The 16,890-nt window shown below is 34.5% G+C and overlaps 1 pseudogene; it reads left to right on the forward strand.

Annotated features, from left to right (window-relative positions):
• Positions 1-1,424: 1,424 nt before the first annotated feature.
• Positions 1,425-16,890, forward strand: part of LOC143079768 (uncharacterized) — a 36,166-nt pseudogene continuing 20,700 nt past the window's right edge.

Here is a 16,890-nt window from a genome sequence, read left to right on the forward strand (position 1 = left end):
GATGAAACCTTGTTCTATAGCTAGCTAAACCTCTCACCAGTATGACAGTCGCATAGAATTTCATTAAATTGACAACGATGTGTGAACAAAACAAACAGCCATTATAGGTTAACATGTTAAAAATAGGAATACATCAGTCAACATGCACTGTGTTATAATCTTAATCACTATAAAAACAAACAAATATATCAACAACAACAACAAAAAAACACACATTAAACAAATACATTAACAACCCTTTATAATCACCAAATACGCATTTCGATAATGAATGTCTCTAAAAGTGATGCACGGGATCCATGTGTTTGAACAACCAAATCTGGAACAGCTTATATATCACAAGGAACAAAAAGTATAGCAGGGCCGGGCAAGGTACACTATGGCGATACATTCCTTAGTGTTTAATACATTTAAAAGTGTTGAATACTAGTATAAGACAAGCTTCGCGAACAAACCGAAATACTTTTATGCCAACAAAATGGTTCGAGAACTAATGTTTAAGTAATGTGCGTATTGTTATGCGTTTACTTTACTACATTGGTTAGAGGTATAGGGGGAGGGTTGAGATCTCACAAACATGTTTAACCCCGCCGCATTTTTGCGCCTGTTCCAAGTCAGGAGCCTCTGGCCTTTGTTAGTCTTGTATTATTTTAATTTTAGTTTCTTGTGTACAATTTGGAAATTAGTATGGCGTTCATTATCACTGGACTAGTATATATTTGTTTAGGGGCCAGCTGAAGGACGCCTCCGGGTGCGGGAATTTCTCGCTACATTGAAGACCTGTTGGTGACCCTCTGCTGTTGTTTTTTATTTGGTCGGGTTGTTGTCTCTTTGACACATTCCCCATTTCCATTCTCAATTTTATATTTGCCTATTGACAATCAAGAAGACATACAGTTAAACTATACAAAGAGATTAATAATATATGGTTATAAACCTGGGTGTTCTGTATTTGTGTCTTATATCGAACTCTTGAACGATGAGTGTCATATGTGTACACTGGGGTTGTTGATATTGATTGGTAATCATTGTTTATATGGTAATATGGCCGCCTTTTAAGTATTTTATTAAGTTATATGATTTGAATGAAAAGATGGTCAATCTAGAAAAAAAATCCCATGAAGTATAAACTCATCATTGTCTTCTTTGTTCTATTACTACTTCTGATGTGTATGAAGTATTTTAGAATATGACAGTAGATTCACATAAATACAGCACAGATGCCTTTTCTTTTATATAGATAAATGAAGATAATATGAGAGGACAATTTCACATATTTCTGTTTCTACGTAAATTAAAATTCTAACAACTTGATAAAATTCCGGGTAGCTATTAAAATGTATTAAGTATTTTATCGTCCTTTTTAATAAATGTCATACCTTTACCTCCTTGAACTGCAAACCATCTAAAACTGATCAATTTACGGTTCATTATATATAATTATTTGACTTGACAAACCCATCATGTATCATTTTACCGGTATTATCTTAGTAGGATTTATTTCATTTTCCCTTCTTGGTCTTCAAGTTCAGTCCTTTGCCGAAACCATCTACTATGAAGAAGATTCTTTATCGACAGGTAAGATTCGTTTGTTTTCGTACTCATTCAATTAATCTTCATAGTTTTATATTGTCATTATTTTGCGAATAACGCAAATATGAATAGCTTCTTCACAGCAAGTACAGTGTAAAATAAAAATGAAAATAATAAAAACAATATGATAGCAATGCTTTAAAATCACGTATACCTATGCGTGTCTGACTGTATAATAACCCTTAATGAAATCTTGTGGAACGTTGATGGCATTTTATTTTTACATCTTTTAAATTACATTTACAAATTCCGATTTTGAACTTGTCAAGTTCGTGTTGTTTATTCTTTAGTTTTCTATGTTGTGTCATGTGTACTATTGGTTTTTCTGTCTTTTTCATTTTTAGCCATGGCGTTGTCAGTTTATTTTAGATTTATGAGTTTGACTGTCCCTTTGGTATCTTTCGTCCCTCTTTTAATCATGTTTATATCTTCTAATGTTAAAAATATTAAAAAGCATTGATTTTATCTATTTACTGAATACTCACAATGTCCTTCTTTTCTCACCTTGTGAACACCAATTCACGGCCGCTTTGTGTGAAGGTAGAGTTTTTTTCAACTTTTTAAAGGGTTAATTGTTGATTTTGTAGTTTTAATAGTCGTTTCGTCGTCAACTACTTTTCTATCCCAAATTCATGTATTTGGTTTTTATGTTATATTTGTTATTCTCATTGGATTTTGTCTAATGCTTAGTCCGTTGCTGTGTGTGTTACATTTTAATGTTGTGTCGTTGTTCTCCTCTTATATTTAATGCGTTTCCCTCAGTTTTAGTTTGTTACCCCGATTTTGTTTTTTGTCCATAGATTTTCGAGTTTTGAACAGCGGTATACTAATGTTGCCTTTATTTGACATTATAATTTGACGTAAAGTTTGTATCCTTTATTTATTATAAATTATTTAAAGACATTGTTAAATATGTAAGTCGTACATCATATAGTGCGGTGACAGAAGTGTAAAAAGTCGTCTAGATCGCGAGTTTAATCTCCCCAAATAACACACGGCTAAAATTGGTCTAAACTTAAAGACAAAAATGTCTTCTTTAGTTTTTGCCCTGTCGTCAGAATTTCGTACGGTCACTTTTTTCTAAAAAGTCGTTTTAATGACTGGTAGTATATTGGAGAGTTTCAACCCCCCTTTTTCAAAATGAAAAAAATGGGGATGTTTGCTTACATTTAATTGAAATAGTTTTTCCTGAAGCTATTTTTACATGTCAAAATATGCTATTCAGTATTTTATTTTCTTCTAATCTATAAAATTTGTGAAGTTCAGACTATTTAAAATTGAGGTAATTTTAATTGCAAATTCAGACTCAAACTTTAGTTTCTTCTTCATAGTAGTAATAAAAAAATTCCTATAATATTTTAAGCATATAGTATTTAATAAAACTAATAAGTGATAAAAATTTCGGAACCAAAATATGAAAAAAAACTTAAGAAATCAATGGAAAAAGAATGGAGTAAAAATCTTCATTTCAACACGGAACTCAATCACTTGCCTTCCGTCACGTTTTGTGTATTAGTCAATAATTTGCTCTCAAATGATATATATGAAATTACTACCTTTTTCGCGATTATATACACATATTTTCAATTAAAGTGCACTGTTATATGCCATATACTTTGTTTGTATATGTTTATATTCTATGTTTTTTTGTTATAAAACATCAAATATACTTTGTCAGAAAAGTCTTATTGTAAAATCAAAATAATGACGGATAGTTTCAGTAAATATTACGTGATATGTCAAGTCCTTTGCAACTTGCTCGATTTAAGTCCAAAGAACAGACAAAAGTCGTTAAATTTTATGCAGTAAATAAAAAAATATGCTAAAAAACCTCGATTGCAATTTTAAGTCAGTTTACCAGTTTAGGGAAGTCGACTTTTGTATCTGCATTGCATAAAAGATTGGATGAGGGGAACATCAAGATATTTCATGCGATAGCTGTTAATTTGAAGAACTCCGTGCAGGAAGCTTGACGACATACAATTATCTTACTGTTGTCCCTCATTTTCGGGTATTCAGTGTACACGTTCTAGAATGCAGTCGTTCATCTGGGGCGTTTGTATATTTTGTTGCAACAAAACATTTTAGAAAGATAAAAAATACTCAAGTTTGAATCAGATGAGCGCATTAAAAATGTTTTATCCGTGTCAGATAATGTTAAAGTTGAAATAGTTTCCCGTCCATCTTTTTAACTTCAAGCACTCTGTCATTTTGGTTGCATTACAAAATATTTGCTTAAAACGAAAAAAAAAATCCAAACCCGTGGAAGCAGATATTTCAGAACACGATACTGCTTTTACTAATTCTATTTTGGCTATTGACAACGATTTAATGGTCATTCCTCATGGAACCGTTACTTGATAAATATAGATCATTTCTTCAGGCTAATTCTAATTTAAAATATTCTACATGAAAAATGCAGTCTAAACTCATTTATTTCTATAGAAATTCAGTTGTCAAACAACTTCAACAACATATAACATATAACATATTATTTAGTAGCAAATTAACTATTTTAGATGCCATATAAGCTTATAGTCAATTGAAAACTGACCTCAAAATCTCAATGTCAAACTGTAATAGACACAAATAACGGACAGATATTTAATTCCGCTGCAAGTTTACTTAGAAAAGACATCGAAACTCCAAAGAAGACTACCCAACTTTGGATGAATTGTTTCTTCCTTCTTAATTCAGTCAATGCATTCGTATTTATTGCAATTCACTCTATGGTTACTCAATGAAAATGCATACAGCCAAGACTATTCTCATGAAATGGCACCAGAGAAATTGTGAAAATGCTAAGCAATTGTTGAGGCAATCTTTTTTATTTCACCCCTTTTCATTTAGGATTGGCTTTACAAATGTACCGTGAGTTTGGTTCAAAACACCTTGTTGAAACATTGAATGCCAATGGATTTTATGCTTCTTAAAATAAAGTGCGACGCTATCTAATGTGTTGCCAACCATGAAATTGAGCGAATTCAAGATAGTGTGTACTTCTCGTATGATGTTTCCCCAGCATCTTTGCAGACAAGCATATTGATGTCATCACACCTTCCTAAACCCCCTTATAGATCTCTGTTAAATCTTGGATGAATTGATAGGGATGGTTTGAAGCTGGTAATTTTTAGGAACAAATGTCTTCGGACTTCCTACAATACCTTGTCTGTACTTGTAAAGAAAAACTCAAAATAACGTGTTTGCTTTGAGCAGAACCTTTCATGTGCAGACCTGTGGCCATGAGTGAAATGTGTAGAAATATTAAAACATGTCAAAATGTTAGAAATTATTATAAATTAAGGAATGTATCTCCCTAATGCAAAGCTCTGATTCATTTCACTGATTTGGCTATACTTTTCGGAACTTTTGGATTATAGCTCTTCATCTTTAATATAAGCTTTGGATGTCACATATTTTGGCCACGAGCATCACTGAAGAGATATGTATTGTCGGAATGCGCATCTGGTGCAGAAAAAATGGTACCGTTATTGTTATTGTGACAGTTGATGAAAATGAACATGATGGAGATAAGGGTTGATTTGGTATAAAAGCTTGTTGCACTGGTACACACGAATCTAGTCCTGAGGTTAGGGGATCGTTGGCCTTAAAAAGTTAAAACCCGCCACTATCTGTATGTGTCAGTTTTAAGATACGAGACGGTAATGCAGTGTTTGTCGTTTGTTTCTATATACTATATTGGTTTCTTTATTATTTATTTTGTACATTAATCAGGCCGTTAGATTTTTTGTTTGTTTTACATTATTCGTTTCGGGAATTGAAGACTTTGCAGTATGACTTTTACTCATTGTTGAAACCCGTACGGGTTCTATAATTGTTTTATGTCTCATTTGGTCTCATTTGGAGAGTTGTCTCATTTGCAATCATATCATATCTTCTTTTTTTATATGGAATACTTTTGAAGTCTGTGGTACGTTGCAAGGGAAAAAAGGGGGGATATAGTTATAAAACCTATAATGTAATAGATAGTAACCAGAGTTAATTACACATCAAAAGATAATACTATGGTAGCAGTAATAATTGTGAAGAAAAAAACAAAAAGCAACGAGTAGTCTATAAAAAAACCTGAAGTATCCGCAAATTCAATTTGAGGTCATATTTGACTGTAGTGTTCTATGGCTTTGGTTTGATACCTCACCAAATATGATAGTTTAAAAAATAATTTTAAAGTATTGTCCTGCATGACACTTGATTTTTACCTGAAATTGATATTTTTCTAAGGTTTAGGTGCTCTTAACATTTAATAGGTTGAAAACTTGATTTTTGAAGTTTTGTTTATATAACGTCGTTTTAGGACTTTTTTTGATAAAAAAAATCTCTATGATTAAGGTTTATGTATAAAAACAAACATTACTAAAGCCAGAATAGTATCATTTGTATTTAGGTAGAGTTTAGAAATAGAAAAAAATGTCAAAATTGAAACCCACCCAAATTTTCACAAATTTTTACATATGACTTTTGACCTCAATTTAAAAAAAATGTGACCATATCAAGTCCTGACGACAGGAACATTCTTATAGTACATGATTTCCTCTTTCCAATGATATATTATGTAGGTGTGTGTTCGGTGGGGAGATTAAATTCCAAAAAATCTGCTTTCAGTCACCGCACTAATAGTCATAACATAAAAAATCAAAAACTGCAAATTGACACATACAATTTGTATCCTTAATGTAAATTGTATCATGGTATTCACATTTATTTTGTGTATTTAACAGATAACTGTACAAACTGTTGGTATGGATGTGACCAAATGACCGGTAATTGTTCAGGACAATGTAGCCATGGTCATTACAGTTACAAGTGTGAAAAGGAATGTCCGTCCTGCTATGATTGCAATAAGACTACTGGAGACTGTACTGCATGCCGGAATAGACACTATGGATCTAAGTGTGAATATAAATGTCCTGAACATTGTATGGTTGGATGTTACATTTCTGGAAAATGCTATGTTTGTAATGAAGGCTATTGGGGGACATTCTGTAATCTTACATGTCCTTCGCCCCATTGCAGAAATGGATGCGAAAGATATACTGGAAATTGTACAGCCTGGGGTTGCTACGGTGGATTCTGGGGAAATGAATGCAACAGAACTTGTCCTCAAAACTGCTGATACCCTGATGGTAACGGATTTTGTCATCAACCACACGGTACGTGTCAGACATGTGAATCGGGATACAGTGGAAGCAGATGCACTGAACGATGCAATTACGAAAAATGCAGTTTGTGTCAATTTGATGTGACCACCTGTTACAATTGTGTTGATGGATGGCATGGAGACCATTGTGATAAGAAATGCCCTTCTCATTGTAGCACGAAAAGTTGCTTGCAGCATACTGGAAAATGTCGCAAATGTCAAAATGGATTTTACGGTCCATACTGTGATGGCATGTGTCGCACCACATGTGACACATGTTCTGATGCCTTTACATGTGACACGTGTAAACCTGGTTTTCATGGTGAAAATTGTCAAGAATTGTGTGAAAACAATTGTAAAACCTGTCGGCGTGACGGAAAATGCAAAACGTGTAAGAATGGATACTTTGGTGACGGGTGTAGTTGTCGTATTTCGGAATGTACCAATGTCACAAATGACTTATGTACTGATTGTAAAAAAAGTATTGGTTGGTATCCACTTAAAAACGGTTGCTGCCCTTGCAGCGAACATTGCATACGTAATAACAATGGGCCACTTTGCAATCAGACGGGTTGTATAAATGGATGTGCAGAAAAATACTATGGTGATCACTGCATAGAAACTTGTAGCGATAATTGCGCCGAAGGTAATTTTTCAGCTTGTAATAATGAAACGGGATCATGCGAGAAGGGTTGTAAGCATGGCTGGCATCTTCCAATGTGTGACTTCAATTGTTCCTTACACTACCCTCACTGCAAAAATTGCCATGAATATACGGACAGAAATAACGAGAATCCACGAGCTACTTGCCATATATGTAAATCTGGACATTATAGCGAATTTCTTACAAGTTTCTGTAAACCTTGTGAAAACTGTATTGACGACGAATGTGATGGTGCAATAGGTTTCTGTACTAAAGGTTGTCGTCAGGGTTGGTATGCCAAAAGAACTAGGTATCTTTGCGAAAATTATTGCAGTGAAAATTGTGCTGATAGAATGTGTGACGGCATAGGTGGTGCTTGTATAAATGGTTGTGGCCTAGAGTTTTATGGGAAGCACTGCGAAACGGAATGTCCTAAAGAATGTCTTAGTGCTACATGTAAAAATTCGACTGGAGACTGCACGATTGGTTGTAATCTAGGATTTTACGGATACAGATGTAATTCTACATGTCAATCAAGATGCGGTCACCAAGGATGTAATCAAGAAAATGGTCACTGCAAAGGTACGGATAGTTCATTCATTTTATGTTTATCCCTATGTGTACTAAGCTCCACTTTTATCTAAAACGACTTGATATCGTGCAAAGAAGATATGATACCAACTGGAATGCTAATATAACAAAACAAATCGAACTCCAAGAAAAATTCATAACAGAAGGTTCTTTATCAAAATGCAAAATCAAAGCTCAAACACATTAAAACGAACATAAAACAACTTTTATATTCCTGACTTGGTTAAATGTCCTCGACCACAACATACATTTATCAGGTCAAGAGCAATAACTCCAATGATTCAATTTTCTTTTAAACTTTTTCATACAAATCCGGCAACAAGCATAAGCGTGTACATATTTTAAATAAACATTACTAGTACTCCTGTCAAAAAGGTTGATCGACGCTGATAATCGATCCAAGATTTGTAACGACAAAGCTGTGACATAAATTTCATAAAAAGTTTAAAATTTAGGAGCCCTTGAAAGCTCTTAAAGAGCTTTTTTTTCTTTGCCATTTTACATTTCATGTCACATTACTCACGAAAACGAGTTGATCGGCGCTGAATATTGAATTTATCCAAAACTGCCCAAAAAAAAAATTTGGATGTAAATTCATGAATATCGGATATGCAAAATTGTGATCGCTAACTATGTGTTTTTTTTTCATAATTATTTACATTTCTACATTTGCAATTTTTTTTAGACTTCTTTGTAAATATTATCTACAGCGAATCAAGTTGTATATATTATATCTATAATAATCTTTGCTTTAATTTTAGTTTACACTATTTTTTAGAAATATCATTTACACTGAGATCAACATGTTTTCTATTAAATGTAACACTAGTATAGTATAGTATTGAACACACAATATACTTGTACTTTTAGAATAAACAGTAAATTACAGGACAGACTATGAAATCCTCCATCACATATAACTGACATCTACTACTATAATTACATGAATTATGCCCTAGCTCGTCCGGGATAGATTGAAATTATAAATTATATAAACCTGTTCTGGTCCACAAGAGACAACGTAAGATTGGGGTAATTGTTATGTTTCTTTCATTTTACTACAATATGTGTATTCTCTTTGCAGACTGTATTAGTGGCTTCTATGGTAACCAATGTAGACAGAAATGTAACAGTACATGTGAATCCGGTTTATGCGACTTCATTACTGGGTTCTGCTTGCATGGTTGTACGAGTGGTTGGGAAGGGGTATTTTGTGAAGGTGATTACATCAAAACTGAGTGCGTTAGCAAATGATTAGATAGAGTAGCATTTCTTCAAATGCGTGTTTGTACATTTTTGGCACTGCTGAACAGTTTCAACTGAAGATGACATAATATGCTCAATATTCAATCAATATACCCAACACCAATTCGATACGATATATATATATAAAGAAGATGTGGTATGATTGCTAATGAGACAACTCTCCACAAGAGACCAAAATGACACAGAAATTAACAAATATAGGTCACCGTACGTCCTTCAACAATGAGCAAAGCCCATATCGCATAGTCAGCTATAAAAGGCCCCGAACTGAAAATATAAAACAATTCAAACGAGAAAACTAACGGCCTAAATTATGTACAAAAAAAAAGAACGAAAAACAAATATGTAACACATAAACAAACAACAACCACTAAATTACAGGCTCCTGACTTAGGACAGGCACATACAGAATGTGGCGGGGTTAAACATGTTAGCAAGATCCCGACATTGGAAGTGATACAGTATTTCCATGATAAAACATACATTTGATAATGCATTTTAGTAAATAATTGATAATTTACTAGTAGTAGTGTAGTATCACTGAACACCCAAAGCCCCTTGAGTGTGAGTGCATAATTATAACCCCCACCCCTTTTCAAATGGGGCCCTAAATATGAGGGGGTTATAAAATATTGGGGTCAAAGTTTTTTTTCTTTTTAAAAATAAGAAGGGGTTATAAATATTTTGAGGTGAAAGTGTAAGCACTTTATAAATGTTCACTTTTTAAACACTCTAATAATACACTGATGCAATGCGAACCTTCACACCCTATTTTGAATAACTGTCACTCCTTATAGATTTACACTTAAAAGCATTAGCTACATAAACAGATGTTTTAACAAACAAAAAGAGATAACTATATCTGGTTGCAATGTCGAACATACTTTCGAAAGAAAGGAGAACTGTAAGTAAATGTTAAAAGAATCCAACATATCTTTCAATTGATGCATGCTTCGGTTATTTTTAATGATGTACCTTTTTTTATTATTTGAAGGTTCAATTTTTACCAGGAGAAGAAATAAAGAAAACACATCACTTGATAGCTTGGTCCTTTGCATACCGACAAGCAAGGAAAGGTCATTGGATACAGTTTGCAATTGATCACCATCGTTTTAAAAGACGTATTCACACGACTGAGACGATAATTACACCTATTTTGTCTCCAGAACATAGATTGAAAATATACAACTTAATTACATTTAATATACACCATACACACTATAACCCCAAAAATTTAGAATAATAGTTTTTACCATCATTGTGACACTCCCAGTATTTAAATAGTATAAAATCACTGTTAAAAGTTGTTCACGACATCAGTTTCAGTGAAACAAAGTTACTGACAACATGCAGAAAGAACACAAAGATTCTCTTCAGCGTAATTACGTGAAATTGGTTAAAGAAACGCCGGTGGATGTTGTAACAGACCATCTATACCAGGCTGGAATACTTACTGACGAATTGAAGGAAGATATTTTACAACAGTCGAATTCGTATTCAAAAACTAGACAGCTGATATCTACTATTCAGAGAAGAGGTGCACAAGCATTCGAAAGTTTTTGCTCTGCTCTTACTTTAGAGGGAAAATCAAATCTGGTTAATCTTTTGAAAAGTTCAATAACTGATACTTCAGGAGTGAGCAAAAATCGATGTATGTTACCTATAGGTGGAGACATATTTGTTGTTCCTAACGAATGGTGTGATAAATTGTTGATCCATATTCGTAAATACGAGAAAAACTCCACAGGTGCTTATATTCCAACCAAAAAAGGAATAGCTTTGAATTTACCACAATGGGTGCTTTTGGAAATGTATGCTAGTGACATAGATGATGCTATAGGTCAGATGATTGATGATGTTGACGGAAATCCCGAAATGACATTTCATCTTGGTAAAGGTGTGTACGTTACTGTGAATAGAATATATCCAACCGTAGACGTGCGACAGCGTTGGATGATTCCCAATTCAAGCCAAGTTGTTCCAACAAAGAAAGGTATTTCTTTAACATACGATAAGTGGGAAGCTCTTAAAGGAACATTTACTGAAGTAAGACAGGTTGTACCAGAACTGGAAAACATTGTTCCTTGTATTTTAGGAGAAGATCACCAAGTACAAGAGAGCATGTTAAACTGTTCAAGTTGTAATCCATTCGGGGAAATTTTGTAAACAGCTGTGTATAAAAGCATTGACTTCGTGTTATATTGTCATTAGGTCTTTTACTCGTTCGGGAAACAACATGATGTCAAGAACAGTATCATGTGAGACTGGATTAGTTGATAAAACTGAGATGCCACCTATAACGTTTTCTATGGGAGGTAGAATACCATCTCAGTCAAGTGTGGTTTCAAATATATCGTCAATATATGAAAAATACACCATGCATATAAACATTATAAAATGGACTGGAGTCGTTGTTCTACTGGCATTAATGTCTACAAGTTTAGCTTTGACCAGTGGAATGATTAAGAATAGTGCGCATTATAACTATACAGACTGTAAAAAGATCAAAGGAGCAGAAGATTATCAGAGCAGTGGAATCAACAACATATCATGTGGATATCTAAAACAGTTTGATTTACCAGAACAATATAAAGTGACTATCTGCACCCACCAAAAACAAGTTTGGATAGGTATTCGACATTTCATCGGAAATATAACAAGTGGCATATTTTTAAACAAAAGACAATGGAATTACCTACTGAGAATAAGATCAACTATTAACCAAGCCTTGAAAAGAGCCGACAATGTGAACAGATCATAGACAACAGCAATTATTTATACATATATTAGTTTTTGGTTTAAAAAATAAACTTATCTAGAATATGTATCAAGTCTTTTTTGTTTTTTTTTTGTTTTTGTTTTTTGTTTTACTGTGTATAAACACAAGAAATCAAAATCATTCTGAACGGTTTTCATGCATATAGCAGTAAATATCATAATGCCGCATTGGAAGTAATTCTCAATAATGGCTAAAAAACGAAAAATGACTCACACACACACACACACACACACACACACAATCCGCAATCAATTAACATTTGAAGAACAAATGTGTTTAAATATCCAACTTACTTTAAAATATCTTTAGTCAGAATGAGTTCATTAAACTATGAGGACTACTTACACAAAATATGGTATGATCTAAAACATCCGGCATCATTTACAGGTCCTGATAAACTGTATCGCATAGTAAAAAAAGATGGAAAATTTAAAATAGGAAGACATAAAATAAGGCAATGGTTACAGGATCAGGACTCGTACAGTTTATCCAGAAATACAGTGCGTAAGTTCAGAAGAAGTAGATATGTTGTCAACACGATAGACAGTTTATGGGAAATAGATTTGGCTCAATTTGATAGCTTTCAGAGTGAAAATTTAGGTGTGAAGTATTTGTTGTTTGTTATTGACGTCTTCTCAAAACATTTGTGGATAGAAAGCCTGAAAGATAAAACACATAAAAGTGTGCTGAAAGCTTTAAAAAAAATTCTATCTGGAAGCCGAAGACCAACCTCTATCCGTTCTGATTTAGGTAAAGAGTTTGTCAATAAGTATGTACGCGGTTATCTTTCAAAAGAAGGGATAAACACATACTATTCTCAAAATGAAACCAAGTCAGCTGTTGTGGAGCGAAGTATCAGAAGTATTAAAACAATCATGTACACATATTTCAGACACAAACAAACGTATAAATACATTGACGTTATACAGGATATGGTGGCGAGTTATAATAAAAGACCGCATCGTTCACTAGGTGGATATACCCCGTCCGAAGTGAACAAACAAAACGCAGATGAAGTTCGACTGAGTGCATATTTTGCCCGAAACCCTAGCAAAAAAAAAAAATGAAAAGAAGAGAACTAAAGATGAGCAAACAATGTCATCAAAGGGAAAAAAGAAACCAGACAACAGCTTCAAATACAGAGTTAATGATCTGGTCAGGATTACATTTAAACGTCATCCGTTTCAGAGAGGGTATCAACAGAAATGGACAGAAGAGCTCTTTAAAATTCGACGTCGATATTACCGAGATCGTTTGCCCACTTACTTACTCAAAGATTTGTTAAATGAAAACATACTTGGTTCCTTCCATCATCCAGAACTTCAGAAGGTTAGAAAAGACGAGAAAAACACGATATGGAAAATCGAAAAAATATTAAGAAAGCGGAAACAGAATGGGATTAATCAAGCTTTGGTACGTTGGCTTGGCTACCCCAAAAAATTTGACGCTTGGTTACCGATGTCTGATATTCAAAACGAATAAGTAGTTTCAAATCTTTGTTTTTCTTCATTCGGTGCCAAGATGAGTATACGCATGGTTCTTAAATCAACAGATGGAAATCTTCTTTTTGAAAACAACACAGCATGTAACTTTACAATACAACTGGATAGACAAATAGATCTAACAGGATATTGGATGGTGGGGTTGACAGAAATAAGTATCACGTATAAAGATACTTCGAAGCACATAGAGGATATCTACGTTTATTCAAACATCTGTGAAGAGAGTTTTGTGGGGTCCTCAGAGAAACCCCTTCTTCGAAAAGTTTACATAAAGAAAGAAACAACGGAGCAATATACTGTAAACAAACAGAAACACTATAAAACAAACTTAATATTTGGCGTCCCCTATTTTGTCCCTGTACGTCTAGGGCGACTGAACCAAATCCATATCTATATAACTGATGAAATTGGACAACCGAGCTCATTCATCAACAAGAACTGCTGCGTGACACTTCATTTAAAAAAGTATCCGTTTCTGCAGTAATGTTCAATTCACCATACGTAAGCGATGTACTAGCTTGGGAAGAATCAATAAAAAAAGCGAGTAATCGAAAGAAGCGTGTAAACAATCAGTCAGGAGGCGGTTTATCGAAACGTTACAGTAGGAAACGTCGGTTTGTTTTTCCGAAAAATAAATTACCGACAAACGAACCTAAAGTAGAACTGGTGGCTTCAACTGTTGCAATTGAGGACCGCGCAGAATCGGAACTAAAACACCAAAAGCAAGACAAAACTCCGTACATTGGAAGGAAAAAGTCAAGTTCAATGTCCAAGGGTATAAAAGGAAAAAACTCAAAAAAAACAAAGCATTTCAATCGTCAACTCAAAAGGAGTAAGAGCACAGAAAAGCTCTAAGAAAAAAAAAACTCTCGGGAAGAGGAGAAAACAAAACAGAGTTCGCAGATTAGATTTCGACACAACCCCATCCATTTTCGATAGAGTAAAGACAAAATAATGGCTTATTTGAACGATGAAAACACAGACATTAACATACCAATGGAGCTAGATTTATTCGATGAACCTAAAAATCAAGTAGCGATCGACAGGATTTTTTATTCAGAAACAAGACCGCTTTCTAACTTTACATCATCAGATGCTTCTACAGTTGAATTTTTCATTTCTGGACAAGGTCCTGAATACATGGATTTGAGACGGAGTAGACTGTACGTTCGTGCAAAGATCGTCAAAGGTGATGGTAGTGCCTTTGATGACACGGATACGACAAGTATTGTTAATTTACCACTCCAAGCCATGTGGTCACAAATCGATGTGTATATGAACAATAAACTTGTCTCCGTGAGCACTTCAAACTACCCTTGGAAAGCTTACCTTAAGACGATTTTGAACAGTGGTTCAGACGAGCAGAAATCACAACTCCAGTCACAGCTTTTTATGAAAGATATCGGCAATTTAGCTTCTACAGATGGGAAATCAGGAGCAAACACAGGTCTAGTCCTTCGTCGAGATTTTATCAAGGCAAGCAGAGAATTCGAAATGGAAGGACCGCTTTTTGAAGATATATTTTCATTAGACCATCATTTAATTCAAGGTGTTGACCTCTCGATTAAGTTGTATCGTACTACCAATCCGTTTTTTGTCATATCAGGTGAAGATGGTGCTGCCTACAAGTTAGAGCTATTAGACTGTGTTTACAAGGCCTGTAAAATTAAAGTCGATCCTGGTATCCTCGTTAATCATATGAAACAGATCGAAATAAAACCTGTACGCTACTATTTCCAACGTACTGAAGTCAAAAGGAACACCATCAACAAATCCTCAAGTGAGTTCATTTGGGACAATCTATTTACCATTCGCCCTAGTACTCTGGTGGTTGGTTTAATATCACAAGATAGCGGTAACGGTTCTTATGGGACAAATCCGTTCTTTTTTAATCACTACAACGCCACTGACGTAGGTCTATATGTCAATGGAGAGAGCGTTCCGTCAAGACCCTTAAAACTGGACTTTGGAGATAATCGACAATATGCAGTGGCATACACTAATTTATTTGAAGCCTGTGAAAAGTTAAATAAAGATGCCGGACTTACCATTTCCAGAGAAGATTTTGGTAAGGGTTACACCTTATATGCTTTCCAATTGGACCCAAGCGGATTGGGAGAGGACTATATAAACTTGGTTAAACATGGAAATGTGAGACTTGAAATGAAATTCAGTACTGCACTTCCTACAGCCGTTACCTGTATTGCCTTCGGAGTATTTGGTTCGTTTCTGGAAATAGACAAATCACGTAACGTTCGTTACGTGCAATCATGAATGGATACGAGTTAGAATGTGCCATCAGATCAAATCCGTGTTTACAAAATTTAGTGAAAGGAGTGTATGCTAGAAACAGCTTACCAACGGATGATATGACACAGTACCCTAGTGCCTATATCGTTAACAGCGACAGCGCCGATCGACCAGGAGAACATTGGTTAGGCATCGTGTTCAAGAACAAATCTGAAGGGATGTTTTTTGATAGTTTCGGGAACCGGCCAGAATATTATGGTGAAGAATTAAATCTCTTTTTGAACTCTAACGTGAGAAAGTACGAATGTTTTAATGTTCAAGTGCAGTCGAAGAACTCTTCTCACTGTGGTTTATTTGTTTTAACTTTTTTAATGTTGATTGTATGTTTAAATTATTCATTAGAAGATATTGCATGTTTTTTTCATTCAGATGATGATGTTAACGACCGTATTGTTCTTAATTTTGTTAATACGTATTTTAGTTTTTGTTAATAAAATATAGAGTCATTTTTCACAGTATTTAATTGTCTCTCCTCAAACCTATCCTCGCACACATACTTTAGACACCGTCATGGAAACGTCGACAACGCTTCTACCTTTCCAAAGTCCATGCACTTGTATGGTATCGGGTGCAACGCAAAGTGGGAAAACAACTTTTGTTATGAAACTACTAAAACATTCATCAACCATGTTCAAGATACCTCCGGTGAGAATCGTCTATTGTTATACTGAGTTTCAACCTACTTTAGAACAAGCTGAAAATACAATACCCAATTTCGACTTGCACGAGGGGTTACCATCTCGAAGTGATCTCATTGAATGGACAAACCCTGAGAAGCACACGGTCATTGTTCTTGATGACATGATGAGATTAATAAGCAAAAGCGACGACGCTTTACATCTGGTTACGGTTCTATCGCACCATCGAAACTGTTCTGTGATTTACATCACACAAAACCTGTTTGAAAAAGGAACACATTTTAGATCCATAAGTTTAAATATTCATATATTCGTCCTGATGGCTAATAACAGGGATAAAAAACAACTCCTTGCCTTTGCAAGTCAGGCTTTTCCAGGTGAAGTGAATTATTTCAAAGAGGCGTACGAAA

The sequence above is a fragment of the Mytilus galloprovincialis genome, chromosome 6 (assembly GCF_965363235.1).
Source record: "Mytilus galloprovincialis chromosome 6, xbMytGall1.hap1.1, whole genome shotgun sequence".
Taxonomy (NCBI): domain Eukaryota; kingdom Metazoa; phylum Mollusca; class Bivalvia; order Mytilida; family Mytilidae; genus Mytilus; species Mytilus galloprovincialis.